This window comes from Neoarius graeffei, chromosome 1 (genome assembly GCF_027579695.1).
Source record: "Neoarius graeffei isolate fNeoGra1 chromosome 1, fNeoGra1.pri, whole genome shotgun sequence".
Taxonomy (NCBI): domain Eukaryota; kingdom Metazoa; phylum Chordata; class Actinopteri; order Siluriformes; family Ariidae; genus Neoarius; species Neoarius graeffei.
In genome coordinates, this window is record NC_083569.1 from 42,770,321 (window position 1) to 42,783,360 (window position 13,040).

The 13,040-nt window shown below is 44.1% G+C and overlaps 1 protein-coding gene across 2 annotated transcripts in view; it reads left to right on the forward strand.

Annotated features, from left to right (window-relative positions):
• yes1 (YES proto-oncogene 1, Src family tyrosine kinase) overlaps positions 1–13,040 on the forward strand; it is a 144,958-nt gene that overhangs the window by 5,344 nt on the left and 126,574 nt on the right. The window contains exon 2 of one of the 2 annotated variants that reach the window (XM_060932142.1): positions 1,071–1,249. The exons of the other annotated variant lie outside the window; for it this stretch is intronic. The gene's annotated coding sequence lies outside the window, so the exon portion shown is untranslated. The remainder of the gene's footprint in view (positions 1–1,070; positions 1,250–13,040) is intronic. 2 annotated transcript variants of the gene reach the window in all.

A 13,040-nucleotide genomic window follows, 5' to 3' on the forward strand; every position in this document is an offset into this window, starting at 1 on the left:
ACTTCGCGCCCCCTTGCGTTGTGACGGTGAATAACATCGCGCACGCCTATTACTCCCCGCTCAACGATAAATTACAACTGTCTGCGAAAAGCTATCTGCAAAAGCCTTGTTGCAAGAGCATGCAGAGGCCCTTAGCAGCTACAGATAATGGATGGATGGATGCTGATCACTGCCAGGGATTTCATACATCTCTCACACACGTACTTTGTTCTTAGCATGCTCTCTCTAATGCTAACCATACACTAGAAGACTAAAGTCTGATGTCCTATCCCATAGTTTTAATCCCAGACTATGATTTTGCAAAAACTAGGGATCTTGCAGGGTCATTGTTTGCGAGATTCCTTTTGAAAGACATTCCTCTACTGCTTTGCTGCCTCCTGGTTGGTGCTGGAGACAGATGGGGGGGGGGGGAGAGAGAGCTCACCTACTGCTAGTTGACAATGTCTACCTCACTCAGGCCTTTCAAATACATGAAACCTGCGATGGGTAACGTCGTAGGCGCCCAAATTAAGGTCGAGCACCCAAAATATGCCACCAAAAGTATTAACCCCCCCCGAATGTTTATTAAATAAACTTGGCTGCATAAAACCCAATGTCTTGACTTTCTTCTTTAAAAACACAGAAATTAGCGAGAATCAGCATGTATTTCTCATAATTGATGCGAAATCCGCACCATTCCCATGTTCCGGGTTCGTCGAACTTGCCGTAAGCCTCGCGCAGAGCACAAATTCTCCATCTACGGCGATCAGCACGCCATGATTTCATGGAGGAGCGAGACTCGCGTACCAATGACCAGAGCGGGATTTCCACATTAGGTAAATCAGGTAAAAGACTGAATAAAAGAGAGCTATTCAGGACACAACTGTGTGTATTTAAGATTACAGCTTGCATCTTAAATCCACACAGTAGTGTAAGTGTGGGTGGAATCAGTGACTTGGCGCTTGGTCCTCTTGTTGATGATGGTTTTAGACACTGGCCTTTCGTTCAAACGAAGATCTTTTACCCGACTTCAGACTGTGAATTGCACGGCCGATTCTTGTGATGTGACTGAAAAACCTTTTGTGTCGCAGGTCTGCTCCAGGTTCGTCTCTTTAATGGCAACAGTGCGGAACTTGCTTTTTCGTTCCCAGGCTCCTCTCCTCCAGGCTCTCCTCAGGCCCCAGCACATCTTTTAAATACTAACTAACTGGATTCTAATTGTTTTCATGTACATCAAGAGGGATTAATGCTGTAGACATTTGCAGTAAAGGTAAAAATACCATTCATCGATTTCTTTATTCATAACTTTTGTAGCTAAAAAAAGCAGCAGCAGGTTTAAACACCGAGCGCTGGGAAAACAGCAGTTTGCGCATGCAGAAAAGCCCAAATTACCCTGCATCACGACGGAAAAAGCCCAAATTCAGAAATACAGGGTGTAGCCTAAATTGTGTAATTGAAAGGCCTGTCACTATTTGCAGAAACCAAGACCACAAACTGGTGATAAACACGGTTGATTTCATCAGAACACCGATATGAGGACTGATTTAAGACAGCTATCCTGACCAGCTTACACCGAACCATTGAGATGACGGGAGTGTACTAGAGCCCTGCACTCCCGCGGGACCCGACGCAAAGCAGTGCGGCGCGGGACAAATTTTGAAAGCTCATTGCAGGCGCTGGCGGGAGAGGTGATAAACTGCAGTCCCGCTAACTAAAAACGTGTTTAAAATAAAATTTATAAATTATTAATTTATGTCTATCATATATAATCAGTGTATAATCTGAGGAGCTGGTTGTGGTTGCGCAACACTTCATATGAGAGGAGAATGAAATCGCGGTTGGAATCATAACGCCACAGACTCGGAAGTGGGAGTGCGAGTGCGCAAAGCGAGAGCTATCAATCATGAACGCGTGCAGCGCTCAACTTGGAATGTGTCAGCAGAATGTCAGAGTCTAAACAATAAACTTTCAATAAACCTAACAATGCCACCTATAAATACACAACATGTAGATCCACATAACGTTATCTGTGCCATCTCGCAGCAGTTTGCTTAGCTATTTTTAATCAGGGCAAATAGCCTTGTAGCCAAAACTAGTATATGATGCTTTAATTTATGGAGATGCCTTTTTTTTTTTTTTACACGTGATTTCCAAATGAGGGGTATTGCAATTTTATATTAGTCTAAATGAACATCTACACCAAGTTGCAAGCATCAGGGGAAGATTATGGACGCACCAAATTTGGCTTAACGGTCATTTAATGGTGAAATGCCGTTCGCACTGTCAGGCCCTGTTTACATTATTTCGAATCAGCGGATCATCAGATTAACGTTTTTAAAACGATTCGCATACACACAGCAACGCCAATACACGGATACGCTAATCACATGACTAATTAGACGGCAAGTCACATGATCCCAGTGCATATCGGGCATGCGCAAGTCACTCACCACTTGCAAGTGGAAGGATGGCAAGCGAACACCTTCTCCAGCAGATAAACACACCTGGCTGTGATGTTCATGTTCTCACTGAGTTTAAGCACCTGAAGGAGGTTGAAATGTGTAAATAAACCTCAGTGCAGCTCAGCGCTTCCTCCTGCGCTCCAAATCACTCCGCCCTGAACAGCAAGTGCCCTCTGGAGGGTGCGCACTCCGGCCCTGCGCAGCTCACGGAGCGCGCGAGTGAAGCGCACGAGCAGTGATTCAGGACTGAGCCGCTGTGTGTGTGATCCCAACGCCAGCGAATCAGGAAGGTGGATGTCACAGTGACGTTGTCCAATGATGACGTCAGCTAGAGCTCAGCACAGCGTATCCTCAATGTTTACACAGCACCGGACCAGACACGATCTGGATTGAATACGTGGACCCTGGCGGATTCCCGTTTCCAGGCGTTTTAATGTAAACGGACAGTGCATCTGCGAAGAAAACAAGACAGATACGGTCTAATATAAACTTGGCCTCAGCCAACTTCGGGTTGTTTCTCTGAATTCCGACAATAAACGAGACCATCCGAACCCATCTGAAAACATCGTGGTTTGAACTGTGTTGGTTCAAATCAACTTGGTTCAGACCAAGTTGGTACTACAGCTTTGGGAAACAGTTGTTTTTTGGATGTTAGTTAGTTCAAACTTGCATCATACCATATTGGTTTAATGCTAACTTGGTTGGTTGTTTGGGAAACGCACCCCTGAATGTGAGCTGTAGATATTTATGCTCAAATCCACTCAAAGTAGGGGGCGGGGCACTATCACGCTGTGTCTTTTAAATTATATTAATTTCTTATAGGCCTACTTGTATTCCTAGAATGTAAGGGTGTTTTCACACTTGGTCCCTTTCAGCCATCTAACCAAACTCAGATCGATGACTCAGCATTTTTTGCGCATGTGTGAACACTCCAACCGTACCCAGACCCCTTTAAAGTGAACCGAACTGAGACCACCTCAGGAGGTCTCAGGTGGTCTCAAAAAGCGCACCGGGTTCACTTCGCCGTTTTCACTGTAGTTTACCCTTCTTCGTTTGCCGTAGTTGGTCACATGACTGTAGCAGGGAAACTCAACTTCCTTTTGGAACTTACCACAGCCGCTTTCTGAACTTACTGACTGAGTCAGCCACAATAAAAAAGTGAATGTAATGATCGTGCACTGCGCATATTTTCCTTAATCCGCACTATTTTAATCAAAGAATACAGCAGCGCAAGCATGGCAGCAGACATTTTGATTCAAGAGAAAATTACCCAGAATTCCGTGCACTGGGGGTCTGAGGGCTCTAGAGGACCTGGTGTGAACAGAAAGAGGACTGAGGCCCCATCAAAGCTTAACTGGACCAGAAAGAGAACCCAGTCCTCTTTGTAATAAATTCACAGTGTGAACACAAAAAGAACTGAGTTCTTTTTCTGTTGGTCCACTTTTTGGTCCACTTAAAGAGGACTGAGTCTGGTTCCTTTAAAGGGGACCAGGTGTGAAAACACCCTTAATGTGAGGAGTGACACATAAGCTATGTGCAGTGTACAATATTCTTAATATCTACTGTAGATTTTGGTAGGTGTGTTAGGTATCTCTGTAAAGCCTCAGCTGCGCATGCCGCCTGGCAACGCACACCCTCGCTACATGCGCTGGGTGAAGGATCGGTCAGTGGAGAGCTCAGCTAAGCTCAGCATGTTTAATTCCCCAAGCCAATGACAAGAACTTTCGTGAGAAATAACGCGAACGTCTGCATCGTGTGGGATTTGTGGGCGGGAGCGGGACAAAATATGGCAGGCACGGGCGGGAGCGGGACTGAAAATCATAATTCTTTGTGGGAGCGGGACTGCACAATGCGGGAGCGGGACTGAAAATTCTGTCCCACGCAGACCTCTAGAGTGTACCACAACTCTGGTAAAACTCCTGATTTCATTCTGACGATGTTAAGTTTGTCTGAGACGGTGAAATCGCTTGAAAAGTCATTCTACACAAACATTTACACACACAACCTTGCATGCTTTCAGTAACAGTATGTGTGCCTGTTATCTAAGAAGACTAATATTTTGGCTCGCAACATGAGTTCCTGTGCTATAACCTTCCCGCAGGTTACTTTGTATTGTATTTGATACTTTGTGCAAGCATTGGATTGGATTGGATAACTAACTATTCTCCAAGTCCCTCAATAGAGCAAAACTCTGCCAGTTCCAGTGCAGCTGCACTTTCCATTCGGTCTTCGAAACGAGGCCACTTATTTGGGGGTGGAACACATCTCCCATAACCCGGTACGGAACAGAACAGGACAGAACAGTACCATCACGTATTTTAATGTGGTGTCTCATATTTTCTTATATCTGCCTTCCGGGTTTTTATATGCTGTTCCATCCTATGTATAACAAGTGTTCCGTACCGCAATACCCTTTTTTTTTTTTTTTTGTGACATCTATTTACATAATGTATAATCTTACCTTTTTTGTTCCAGTTTCACAGAGACATCGGTCACGTCCACCATTTTATTAATCGGTACTTGCGTTAGTCATCCTGCCTTTATAGGTGAACCTGTCACGTCATGTATGATAGTTAGAAGATAAACAAAATATATTTAGTTGTTTGATTGTCAAAACATTACTATGTAGGACGGCACGGTGGTGTAGTGGTTAGCGCTTTCGCCTCACAGCAAGAAGGTCCGAGTTCGAGCCCCGTGGCTGTCGAGGGCCTTTCTGTGCGGAGTTTGCATGTTCTCCCCGTGTCCGCGTGGGTTTCCTCCGGGTGCTCCGGTTTCCCCCACAGTCCAAAGACATGCAGGTTAGGTTAACTGGCGACTCTAAATTGACCGTAGGTGTGAATGTGAGTGTGAATGGTTGTCTGTGTCTATGTGTCAGCCCTGTGATGACCTGGCGACTTGTCCAGGGTGTACCCCGCCTTTCGCCCGTAGTCAGCTGGGATAGGCTCCAGCTTGCCTGCGACCCTGTAGAACAGGATAAAGCGGCTAGAGATAATGAGATGACATTACTATGTATTCATCTATTTTACAATTTCTTGCCTTTTCCCCTACCTCTACCTTTTTTGTTTCTTCAGCTGACATTGTATACATTTCAAGTTCTTATCTTTTTTGATCTGTGCTTCTGTTTTATGACCCACGTTTCCACAATTGGCGTGAAGCCACGTTTTACATTCGTTGCACATAAAATAGAAATCTGAATCTTCTGGTACAGTAACTTACAACTACAGTACTTTCTACATGAATGGTTCTATATCAATCAGTTTTCTCAACAGTTTTATGTGGGAGCATGGTAAAGAGTTTGTTTTGCACACAAGTATGCACGTGCTCTCTCATGACCCTAACGTCATACTCGACAGTGCATGGGTCAATGCCACGTAAAATACTGACACAGTTTGCTATGGCAAATACACCACAGGAATTCATATCAGGTTGGGATTGAACATTTCACAAATTTCAAAACTAGTGACATTGAGGACACTGGTCTCGCAAACCGAGCCACACTTCTTAAACATGTTAACCTGAGATAGTTGCCTCCTCCACTGTCTAACACATCAACATCTCCATCATGACGGTTAAAAGTGGAGACAACTATCCAGTGAGAACCCATCCCAACAGGATGGCGCTTGTTCCACCACACGGGATTTCTTTGTGATGTCACGCCGAGGTATATTCCGTAATTGGAGTTCCAGGCTTTTAGATCAATTTCGATTGAAAATATTGTGAATATAACATTAATACAATGTGACTGGATATAATAATAATAATGGATAATCAAAGAATACATGACAGTGATACGTGTGAGTCCAAGATGTTAAGTATGAAATCCCTGAATATTTAGAAAACGTAACATTATTGTAATGTCCCGTTCCGGTTCATACTTTCCGTACCGGGTTATGGGAGACACCGGAAAAAAACGTGTGGTGCTCCGGTTAAGCAAGACCTTTGGTAAACAGATGTGAAAGTGCAGTGTGAAGTCAGAGGAGTTACAAGCAACGGGCAGCTGAAGAACAAACACGAAGAGCTTCCCAAGGCTCAGGTTACAGCCGTCTTGCTTTCCTTCCTAATGCAGTTCTTATACTTGAACCTTCTTGAGTTGCTCATAGTGTATGAGCTCAATCTTTAACCTTCTTGTTACAAGGGCTGGAGCAGAGGCTCAACGGTGGCCCTAACGGCACTGGTTTGTGTTTTTCAGCAGTTTATCATCTCATGCTGAGCTGATAAACTGCTGATCATTGGGGTACCAATGATCTTGTTGGCCGTGTTCACTATGCGCTGCAGAGTCTTCCGGCAGGAGGCATTGCAGCCTCCATACCACGCAGTGATGCAGTCAGCGAGGACACACTCAATGGTGCCCCTGTAGCAGTGGCGGCTGGTAGTCTTTCAAACAGGGGAGGCTGGTCGGTTACAATATTTCCAGATTTTAAAAGAAAAAAAGAAAAAACATCAATTTTTCCCATACTCTTGCCTCTGATCTGGCTGATTGTTGGCAGGGTCACAAACTGTGAAATAACAGGTTCTTTTGGCCCATTAGCCTACTGTCCAATATACATGATGGTGGTGTTGGGGGGGGTATATTTTAACATTTTATATTTTAAAATTGTGGCATGTTGTTTAAAAATTGATCATTATTGAAAGCAGCTCTTTGTCAGGAACCTCAGCAGTAACAGCAGAGTGTTCTGGAATAGGCACAAGCACTGACCTTGGGGAGCCAAACATAGAGCTGGGTGCCACACATTTCATTCAGTGACACTTTCCCTATATTTTACTTATTTTGACTGAGAAATGTTTTATTGACAATTTTGATAACCCTTCACTTTTAATCCAGGTCTGTAGTGTGAAATGTTCTCGGCTGTATTTTTGTTTAAAAATGTTTTCCAAATTGTAGCGGTGTTTAATTCATATCCAGAAAAACATATTCCAATATAATTTACTCAGCATAAACATTTTAAATAGATTCTATATTTTTGGTCCATCCATGACATATTACTAAAGTAGCCTATTTACTGTTGTTGATGTGGGTCACTTGCTGTTAGCCAATTCACTTTCTTGTACCAGGAGAGCTGAAAGGAATGAGTATTGTTCCCTACCTTTTTCACCAAGTCAATTTGAGGCGTTGGTCTACCCTGCTCTTTAATTTTAATTTTTTCCTCGAAAGGAAGACTGGCAAATGGCTTCGCCAAAATTAAATCAGCAATGCGTGGCATCCGTGCGCAGCTTTCTTGCTAGCTGACTAGCCCCCTCAAGTTCAGTCACTCAAATAAACGACATTTCTGGAACTAAGATAGCAAACTTGACAACACTATATTTACACTTTATTTACAATGAAAATATATACAAACTAAAAAAGCTGGTAGAAACCGTATGTAATGAATGAAATCGAAATGTAAGCTGATCTCTTACACCACAGCACTTGCGAATCCGCATGGGACTGAACTGAGATTCACCGCTGCCTGTCTATAGTTGAAACGAGCTGTCAATCAAAGAAAATATCCGGCCACTTTCACCAATCACCAGTCTCCTCGCGGAAACTGCCATGTCCCTCCCACTGTGAGGCTCGGAGTCCGTGGGTGGGCGTTTTCGCAGTATTTGTCCAATAATCGTCTTGCATTTTGATATTGAAAAGCGCATAGCTCCCAAATGCCATTGAAGTCCACTGAGGCTGGGCTGCATCGCGCTGTCACGAGGGGGAAAAACTCACGCACACATTAGGCGAACTGGGGAAAGTTATAAGGGAATGATTTCGCACTGTAGTTGGGTTGAGCACATATATTTCTATGATTCTGGATCTGAAATAGCAATGTTATAAGGTCGGCTATAACATAAGCCTAGCGCAATTCATCGTACACGATGCTCATCATTTTTAGAGGAGGCTGAGCCTCCCTCGTTGTCTTGGAGCAATCGCCCGTGCCCTGTAGAATGAGCACATGATGGGGGGTGGGACTCGTGTACTCCTCAGTTTGCGGAGGAAGTAGAGGCGAGTTTGAGCCTTCTTGGCCAGCGATGCAGTGTTGTTGGACCAGGAGAGGTCCTCAGCGATGTGCACCCCTAGGAATTTGGTGCTGCTCACCCTCTCCATTGCAGCACTGTCGATGGTCAGAGGAGGATGCTGTGAGTGACCTCTTCCGAAGTCAACCACAATCTCTTTGGCCTTCCCTAAGTTCAGGAAGAGATTGTCTGTCTTTGCTCTACTGGCTGAACGACAACATCCCAGACTCCACTATCCAGCTAGCCCGGGCTAACATGCTGCCGCGCTGACCGAGACTTTACAGTCAGAGGCAAGACTCGCAGCGGGGGAGTGTGTTTACATGGGCGACACTTTGTGCCGGAACGCTACTGTTGTGCACGAACACTGTCTCGCACAAAGGCAAAAATCTTTCCAGGAATGTGATGGTACAAAACTGTAAAGCTATCTTTATTTTTTAGGATGGAAGATTGGTGATATAACCAAATGAAAGACAGCGAATGAATCCGCTATTACAAGAGTTTGGCTTTAATCAGTACGAATGATATGGGCTTGAAGTCGAACGCGTGATTTATTTCACACAACTACAAACCGTTCCTTGATAATCCCTCTTTGTTTCCTGACTCATTTGTAAGCTCTAAAGGGGAACTTTATAAGATTTTTGCTTGTAGAGAGACACAAGCTTGCTGTGCTGGATTGAACTTGAATGGTCTCAGCACTGTATGATCCACATTTCTATAACCGCGTTCTATACCCATGCGTGAAAAGTTGGTGTTTGAGTAGCACTGATTCCTCACTCTACAGCTGTTTACTTCTGCAACGTAATGTCCAGCCTTTTAATTTTTACTTCAACTTTTTTTCTCCATCTTCCATCTCCTTTTCTTCCTCGTGTGCCCCCAACCCATCGCTCTAGCTTTTGACAGGCACAGCAGGTGGCTTTTGTGGTATGAATGGACTCGGAAGGAAGTCCCCCCCACCACTTTCTTGGCTCTGATTGGCAGTAGCGGCAGGATGCCATGGCGATTTTGCAGTGCTGTGAGAATAGCAGCTTAATTTACAGAGTTACACGCGAAGCCTTGCATTCACGGCCTGTCTTTCTATTTACAACACAGCATTCTTAAAAGGGACCTGAAGGCAAATTTTTTTTTTTTATCACAATTCTATTTATCTCATTTTACAAAATATAGGAATGCATTTCTGACAGCTGTTTTGTCACTGCTGTAGCAAGTTCTGAGTATTTGAAATGTTATGTAATGTAATATATCAGTCCATATGTCAAAGCAATGGCCATAAACGAGATTCACTGAGACCTGTGCGAGGCATCGTAGGACGGAAGTAAAATGTACAGCAGAAATCAAAGTCACCGACATCTGCCAACGTTGCCAAAAGACGCGCGCGCCCTCCTTCAAATGCTGATGTAATCAAGCCGGAAGTTTCCCCTGTGTCCGAAATCACTCACTATATAGCGCGGACACCATTTTGTAGTGCTGTCCGAAACCTTAGTGAGGATTATGTAGGAAACGTGCTCAGTACAATATGCATTTATTATTTTGAAAACCCACCAGCCGCCTGATCTGGCACGTTTTAACTGTGCGACAGTAATGACATAAATACTAGCGCGGCAGACGAGTCCTTATCCTGTCGTCTTTCCAACTCTCTTCTACTCCAAGCTGGCTCGAAGTCGTATGGAATAATCTCTATCACCGATGAAGCTGGCAAATCTCGAAATTAATCTAAATCGGAACAATATGGCGATCTGGCCGATGTGAACAGTTTTCAAAATGGCGGCGCTGACACTTCATGTTTGAAGTCTCGCACGAGTCTCGTGAAGATCGCATGGATAAGTGACGCCTGCCATGGACCAAACGAACTACATTCAACGTGGCCAAAAACTGAAAAGGTCGAGAAGCGTAATATAATATGCCAATACGAGTCACGATATAAGGTTAATGAAACCGAAAACATAATTGAATAACACGTTAATTAAAAAATAAAGCAAGTTTAAAAATGACTTCAGTTCCCCTTTTAAAGCAGCTCAACCCATCGAAGCTGATGGTCTGATTCAATGCAAATCTTATTTATAGCGGGAAAAATACTGTAAAAGAGAGGATTCAATTTGAAATGCAGCTTTTTTTTTTTCCCCCCTCCTGTGTTGGGTGCAGCTGTAATGCCGGAGTGATAAACGGTATAAATTGATAGTCTTGGAGAATACGACTTCTGTAAACTCTCTTGCAAAGCTTTTCGGATTAAAAGCTATCCATGGAGCACATGTGGCTGGCAGCACAATTAAAGGGATTAAGCTTGTGGCTTAGATTATTACATAATGGCATTATGTCGGTGGCCTGTGCTGTGTTGGCTAGCTGCAGAGACGAATATCTGATCTAATACAGTCGGCCTGGGCTTCGTTCTTTCAGAAAAAATGCTGCATTCAACTTGCCTCAGAATCTGGAGCTCAAAATGCATCTATCGTGTGTTCAAGGTACAAAATGGAGGGGGGGGACCCTCAGGCTACGTTTACATTAGACCGTATCTGTCTCGTTTTCTTCGCGGATGCACTGTCCGTTTACATTAAACCGCCGGGAAACGGGAATCCGCCAGCGTCCACGTATTCAATCCAGATCGTGTCAGCTCCGGTGCTGTGTAAACATTGAGAATACGCGGATACGCTGTGCTGAGCTCTAGCTGGCGTCTCATTGGACAACATCACTGTGACATCCACCTTCCTGATTCGCTGGCGTTGGTCATGTGATGCGACTGCTGAAAAACGGCGCGGACTTCCGCCTTGTATCACCTTTCATTAAAGAGTATAAAAGTATGAAAATACTGCAAATACTGATGCAAATACTGCCCATTGTGTAGTTATGATTGTCTTGAGGCTTGCCATCCTTCCACTTGCAAGTGGTAAGTGATATGCGCTGGGATCACACACACAGCGGCTCAGTCCCGAATCACAGCTTGTTCACTTCACTCGCGCGCTGTGTGAGCTGCGCAGGGCCGGAGTGCGCACCCTCCAGAGGGCACTCGCTGTTCAGGGCGGAGTGATTTGGAGCGCAGGATGCCTGCGGAGCCGAGCGTATCCGTGTATTGGTGTTGCTGTGTGCACGCAAATCGTGTATTGGTGTTGCTGTGTGCACACTAATCATTTTAAAAACGTTAATCTGATGATCCGCTGATACGGTCTAATGTAAACATGGGCTCAGACTCCTCTATGTTCACCTTTTGTTAGCAACAATCTAACCAGCTAACTGCGACACGCATTTCCCTTTTCAAAACAGTGAACTGTATAGTCAGCGTAGTAGACTTTTTTTTAATAAGCAAATATTTCTGGATGTTGATTGATCCAAAGTAAATGAGTTGTGGTGTAGACAAGTATTATATCGCTTGGCTGAACTCGGGGATGAGGAAACCGTCTCAAGTAGGAACTGAGTGGAAAATACGAGCAGCAAGTTCATCAAACTAGCATGTACAGGGATCCGTAGGTTCCGCGAAGCGTAAAATTTCGCGGAATTGATAAATATTAAAAGTGGTGCGGAAAAGTAGAATTTTTTTTTTTTTTTTTTGGTAGAAACTACGTGGAAATATGGTCCTATTTCTGTGAATTATGGCTGTTTGTTTTTTTCCTTTCTCATTCGAGTCGGTATCTGCCATATCGAACACCGTAAACCAGCGCGGGTCATGACATGCAGGTCAAAAAAAAGGTACATGCATGTGTTTCTACTCATTCGAGTCATAGCGCACTGATCCCTTGCTTGCGGGGGGGAGGTACGTTCTTACACTTGGGAAAAAAAAATTGTGAATGATTTTTTTTTTTCCTCCCCCCTCTTAGGAGGTTGCTGGGACAAGCACACATGTTTATAATGTTTTAGTCATACAGTTCAAGTTTAAGTAGACAATTTGTGTTATGGAGCACAGGGTTTGAATCAAAATGCCATGATCTCGTGTTATGTTGGTACTGATCAAAGATGATGATGATTATTATTAATAATAATGTTGAATTGTTCTAGCCATACAGTTCAAAGTAGACTACGACCGTTCATGGTATGAAGCCCATAGTTTGAAAGGTTTTGAATGTTTTGCATGACGTGCGTCTTCTCTAGTAAGATCTTGTGATGTTGCTGGGACAACGATCATGATTCATGTCCTTTTTGTACTGATCTAAGGGTTCTGAGTAAGGTTCTAGCCATAATAAGGTCTGAGTTTTTTGTTTCAGTAAAAATATTTCACATTTACTTGTTTGCTAGTATTTGCTTATTTGTGAGGGTTTTTTTTAAAGTGTTTTATAAAATGGAAAAATAAATCAGAATTGGGGCGGCACGGTGGTGTAGTGGTTAGCGCTGTCGCCTCACAGCAAGAAGGTCCTGGGTTCGAGCCCCGTTGCCGGCGAGGGCCTTTCTGTGCAGAGTTTGCATGTTCTCCCCGTGTCCGCGTGGGTTTCCTCCGGGTGCTCCGGTTTCCCCCACAGTCCAAAGACATGCAGGTTAGGTTAACTGGCGACTCTAAATTGAGCGTAGGTGTGAATGTGAGTGTGAATGGTTGTCTGTGTCAGCCTGTGACGACCTGGCGACTTGTCCAGGGTGTACCCCGCCTTTCGCCCGTAGTCAGCTGGGATAGGGTCCAGCTTGCCTGCGACCCTGTAGAAG